The sequence below is a fragment of the Belonocnema kinseyi genome, chromosome 2 (assembly GCF_010883055.1).
Source record: "Belonocnema kinseyi isolate 2016_QV_RU_SX_M_011 chromosome 2, B_treatae_v1, whole genome shotgun sequence".
In the NCBI taxonomy this organism is placed as follows: domain Eukaryota; kingdom Metazoa; phylum Arthropoda; class Insecta; order Hymenoptera; family Cynipidae; genus Belonocnema; species Belonocnema kinseyi.
Genome location: NC_046658.1, coordinates 25,003,296 through 25,009,954, shown reverse-complemented (window position 1 = coordinate 25,009,954; position 6,659 = coordinate 25,003,296).

Sequence of the window (6,659 nt, the reverse complement as noted above, 5' to 3'; positions counted from 1 at the left end):
ACGAAAAACGTATCGAGGCGCAGAGAGCACAAGACTGATCTCCTATGGGCAGGTTTCGGTAATTAAGGACTGGAGATGTTGTTCCCCACTCCTAATCATGGGCCCGCAGGGCCGTACGATAGCGGGGTGCTTGTAACTTTATTACAAATTGAGCCAGCGATATCAATTTTGTTTTCAAATTTATATGCTATGTTTACGTTTTGTTGAATAATTAAATCATTTGGATACATTTCTCTTAATTTTTAATAAATTTCTATTTTTTTAAACAATCTTTATTTGCTCAAGCAGTTCTTTTTCGCTAACTAAAAAAATAAAATAAAATAGAACACATACAATTATGTTTCTGACTGTATATTTTATAGAAAGAATACGCTAAACACTTTTTAATTGTTTAAACAAATGTAATAATAAATAAATAGAAATTTGTTAAACATTAGAAGAAATGTTTCAAAATTATATAATTATTCTGCAAAAAGTAGCACAGAATACCAATTTGAAAAAGTGGACAGTCCTGGCTCAATTTTTAGAAATTTTGAAAATAAACAATTATTAATTGTTAAAATAATTATTTAATATTTTTAGAAAAATGTACTTTTCCAAACAATGACAAAATGCTGCATTTCAATGAGATCATAGATTATTTTGTACATTTTTTGGAAATAAATAATTGTTTAAATAATTTACGTTTATTTAAACAATTATGATTGTTTAAAAAGTCAGGTTGAATATTTAAATTGTCCATTAGTAATTATTTTCATGAAAAAAGACGAAAAATGGCTAAAAAGTACCAATAATACGTCGGCAGTCGTCGGCCGATTTTTGGGCTATTCAGATATCAGTAATATTTGGTAATTCGTACAAACCATGGAAAAGACTATAATGTCACTGATATAACAATTTCATATCGCATATAATTTGCTTCAATTATTATTGGTATTAATTTTACTGATCAATCAGAGCAGATACTCAAACACCCAAAGATTTTCTTCCAACAAGTCCGGAAACCTTACTTTAAAACAGGGCTCACTAAAAGGCAGCCATTGGCTGCATTGGCTGCCAGTGGTAGTCAAAAGACTACGTCAAACTGGCCCTAACAAATCTTGTCGTTCGACTGGTTTCTAGCCCTTCACGGTCATTATACCTCCCGCCGCGCCGGGCTTGAGAGACATTATCCTTTCCAAAAATGAAATACAATTAGAAAAAAATATATCAGCGTTTGATTTAACAATATAAAAATAAATATAAACGTTTTATTGAATAATATTTATATATTTCACACAAGTTATATAATGTATAATGATAAAATGTTTAGATGATATTGTTCAAATATTGCAAGTTTTATAATAATTACCGAAAATAAAAATTTTTTATATAAAAATATGGCATACTTCATTATTTCTTGAATGAAATAATAAGAATAAGAAAAATTGAATGGATAATTGTCAAATTCTACAACTCAAATTCTAGTTTACTTGAACTATAGAAATTCAACTCAAATAGAAGGTAAGCGTATTAAGATCAAAATAAATTTTTGTAATTAAAATATGAAGTATAGATTTCAGTGAAAAGTATTTTTTATTCTAAAGCAGATTTCTTTCTCTATACATATTTATTGTAAACGATTTTGGTCCTATTGCACGGAAACAATTTCAATTCATTTTTGTTCTAATTTAATTTAATCAGTGAGTATAATTTTATGTAATACCATTGATAAAGAATAATTATTATTGTTATTATTGAATATAATTATTATTAGGAGTAATTATCAAAATTAAATGAATGTTTCAATTAAAAGTGCTATCAAATATAAGAACTAATCATACATTTGAATAAATATTAAAATATCTACCTCCTCTTTAATTAAATTTTAATTTAAATTTAATTTCAATTGACTTTCAGTAACTTGCATCTTTCATTTTAATATAAGATCTTATGCAAGCAAGAACTAGGAATAAAGACTGAAATGAATATTTAAAGACAGATAACAGAATGTTTTTAGTGGTATTAATTGCAATTTTCAATTTTAAAACTTCCAGAGAGAAGGAAATTTTGAAAGTAGGTAACTTAAATTAAAGGATTTTTTATTGCAGATTATCAAAACCAAGAACTCTTCAATTTTAAAATAATGAAAATTGAACGATATGTAGTGTGCAAGAGTTACAATCGACAACTACTTGATCTTGAAGAGATTTAAACTGAAATCCTTATATTTTAATAATTTTAAACATGAGTCAAAGTTATCAATTCTGAGAATTCCGAACTTAAGAAATTTCAAATAAAAATTGTGAAAATTATAGAATTTTTATTGTAAAACTAAAAACTTACCTAATTTGTAATTCTAAATTCTCAAAATAAAAAACCCCTTTAATTTAAAAGACTGACAATTTAAATTTCGAAAAAGTACAAATGAAATCTCTTGAAATTTGAAGATTCATAAATAAAAATTGTTGACTTTTGATGGTTTCGGAAATCAAAAGTCAAGTTTTTAATTCTAACTGTTCTAAAAAGAAAAAGTACATTGATTAAAAAATTTTGTTCGGTATTTAATTATTTAAATAATAATTTTATTAAAATAAACATAAAAACTGTAAGAAAAAAAAGATTTAAAATTCTATAAAATACTCTTAGGTTGATTTCTTCAGAATAAACGTTTCTCGGTTAAATAATTTGAAAATTAAAGTATTAACGTTATGAACGCTTATTAACTATTATTTAAAACTTGTATAGCAAAATTAGAATGAGAAAAGAAAGGTTTGCACTTGTAATGATTGAGAACATAAATAACAATGAGCATGAAGCGTTGTTTGTACGAATTACGAAATATTACTGACATCTAAATAGCCTAAAAATCGTCCGACGACTGCCGACGTTGGTCGACGTTTTTTTGACGTACTTGACTATTCAAACCGTAATAGTGGCGTATCTCTCCGAAAGTAAATTTATTTACGAGTATTTAAAAAAAATTCAATTCGGTTGAAAATTGACGAGTCGTCGATTATTTGCACGAACAAACTCAAAATACCCTACTGTGGACTGTGTGGACGTTTAGACGGGGGAGGGGGTGGAAATGAAAGTTATTGGTATGTTTTTATTTCGTAGACACTCCTTTTCAATCCCTAGAAAGTTTGGTACATTTCGATAAAACCCTGGAACATGAGTTCAATTTTTCGAAAATTCAAAATGAGCCTCTATTAATTAAACAGGATTTTTAAGTGCCCCGTGGCACGTGTTAATGTTCGAATTTTGAAAAATAACAAGTCAACAACTTGTGAATTACATTAATTTATAAACAAAATTCGATGTATTTAAAACAATTTTAGGTAATTAATAGTCTATCAAATTAAATCAATTGAGAAATAATTATTTCGCAATTTTATGTTATTTATACTTTCCCCATTGTATTTCATGTTGAAGTAGGGCCAGGTGCGAGAAGCACCGCTATACGGCGAAATTTCGCACAAAGAAACTCTTAGCAATAGAAACCGGCCATCTTTTTTAGAGTCGGATAGGGGTGGTTGTTATACACACAATATTTTATCATAAAATCTTATCTTTTTAACATCTACACAGAACGTGCGTCACCTTCTAAACACGTGAATAAAAGAAAATAATTTAGTTAAATTTTAGAAATAAAATAAATTTTTGAGCGTAAACCTAAGATTAAAATAACATTTTACTAAATAAATACCAGGATGAAATATTGTATACTTTATAGATATAAAGCTGACTATTTAAAAAGGCATGACGTGAACAACAAAAATATAGTTAAAAATCATGAATTCTTTTAAGTTCTCCTAAATTATTGGTTATATAACCTGAACTTAAATTCTCGGGAATTTAAGAACTCTAGCCAATCGCCAAATATGGCGCCTCTACAAGTATGTAAATTCTTCGGGCGCGCTATGTACCGGTAGGTGGTGGCGGTGGAACTATTCTCATGCCGTACCTAGAATATCTTTGATTTGGATCATGTGACCGGCTGCGGCTATGCCATGGATTAATAATTAGGTGACCCATCATTTTGTACAAAGTATCTAGAGTTTTAACTGCGGTAACTGTACATTTATTGCCAGACTTAGGCGTTTATTCCCAATGCTCCAAGGAAGGGGACATGCGCACTGTGATTTGCTATCTCGTTTTCTCCCGCAAGAAATGTGCCAGTGAGTCACGAAGGAATAATAAGGAGACCCAACTGCCAGTGGGAAGCCATTTGAAACTGGCAATAGAAACATTACCGTAAGTGGTAGGCACAATACAGGAAGATCTTAAATTTTCGTGCGCAGGTGCGCAGTTATCCTCTTCATGTACATGGAAAAGTGTGCGAGTGAAAAATTTTTTCAAAATGACGTAAGTTAGAGAGGTTATGTTCTTTTGTTAATCATCATACGAAGTAGTAATATAACTTGACTGAAAATTTTAAAGTTTTTCAAAACGTAAACATTTGCAACTGCGTCTTCTTTATATAGAAAAATAAGATAAAAAAAGAAAGGTTAAATTTCTAAATCATTTCTATTATATTCGCCTTCTTCGGCGTGTGACTTGCATGACAACCCGGCACTTGACACCTCATGGCGTCCCCTGACCCCTAATGATAATTTTCTTTCCTTACTTTAAGCATAATTTTTTTTGTATTTGAAATATAATTTATATTAAAGAAAAATGATTTCTTAAATATGTTTGCAGCAATTGATGTTTGCACTACAATATCATTAAATCAAAATCAAGTTTCATCTTATGCAACAAATTTCGAGGTTAAAATTGAGGCTCGAACCAATTAAAATGTGTGCCGCAAAACTTGTATCACCAAAAAAGAGTTAAAATTATAATTAACATCACCAGGAGAAAACATTGTTTAGATAATAACTCTTCTTTAATATAAAATATACGAAAAGTTCTTAAATATTCTGCGTTGGTACTACGTGCAACGACACCGAGATGACAAATCCCATGAACCCTGTACGGCCGCAACCATTTTTGCATATTTTTGAAAAGCATGTGCCACAATCGGGAATAGAAATAACCATGATCTAACAAACCATGGTCCCGCCAATTTGAATGCTCAAATACGTTCGACTTGGAGTGAACCGACGCCCCCTACCATACACACTGCATTGGCGCGAATGGAAGGGGAAGCCAACTGCCGCACTCGATCCAAGATGTCAGAAAGGTCGGGTGCTCTAGGGTGCCGAATCTGATTGATTGACTTTTTTTTACTTGCGCCCGGCATGGCCATGCTTTGTTTTGGATCAAGGAAATAACTATAATTGATCTCATTTTCTCCCATTAAAGCATGATCCAACAAAGCATGGTCCTGCCAGGCGCAAGTAAAAAAAGGTCAACCAATCAGAATCGGCACGCTAGGGCACCCGACCTTTCTGACATCTTGGATCGAGTGCGGCAGTTGGCATCCCCTTCCATTCGCGCCAATGCAGTGAGTATGGTAGGGGGCGTTGGTTCGCACCAAGTCACTCCAAGTCGAACATATTTGAGCATCGATTTAGCGGTACCATGGTTTGTTGGATCATGCCATTAGAGTGAACGCACCATGAAGAATAGACATAAGGAGACAAAACTAGTGGAACTGAAAATGAACACTTTTCTGTTGCTAGAAGTACGCACACACAAATGTACAAAATCACACTTACGTATAGTTCAAAACTTCCCGACCGTGGCGCGCCAACCGCACTTTAAAAAAATATGGCCGCCGATGTGAACGCGAGTCAAATGTAAATAAATAATAATAGAACAATTAATAGTTTGTGAATAAAGGCAAGGATGTTAGAATTAAAAATCACTGTATAAAAGTGAAAGTTTCCAATAAGTGTGGTTTCAAGTGTAAAGTGTACAATACTTTCAGATTGTTGAAAAGTTGTATGTTTATTGTTTTTTTACAAACGCGTCGAATACCTGTCGCACACATAGTGCTGGTAAAAGTAATTTGATATTTTCATAAACATACTACCTACCTCTTCCATGGCGAATAATTTTTTATTCCACAAAGATTTTACAAAACCTTGTCTGATTATTAATTCTTTATTTGTTCGAGCGACCTGTCAAAACAAAACAATGGAGGCGGCCATATATTTTTTTAAGTGCGGTTGGCACGCCACGCTCGGAAAGTTCTGAACTATACGTAAGTGTGATTTTACACATGGGGGTGTGCGTACTTCTGGCAACAGAAAAGTGACCGTTTTTGGTGAAGTCCATGCATTACAGATTGGTCTCCTTATATCTATTCTCCATGGAACGCACTGTGGTCAGAACGTATGTACGGAGATCGGTCTCCTTATTATTACACCGTGGGCTATGCAATACCAAGCGCCAGTGATCCCAGATCTGAAACGAGACGTGGTCCAATCCTATGATACGTCTATGTTCGTGTGAACATGGTAGGAGACGATATAAATGCCTAGGTTGCGCGCGCAACCCGTTTCTCCTCTTCTGAATTTGAAAACTCGAAGCTGCACGACTGCCGGTTGGAACACTTCGGCGGTTCTATTTATATCTCTATCTGCTTTGAAATAAAATGAAGAGATTGGGATTTTAATATTTTCAGATTTCGATGCTGGGCTGGCGTTTCTCATGATTTGAATACTTCGCGCGCCTCTTTATATGCGTGTATTTTGAGGTTACGTTACTTCAAGTATAAAATATAAATT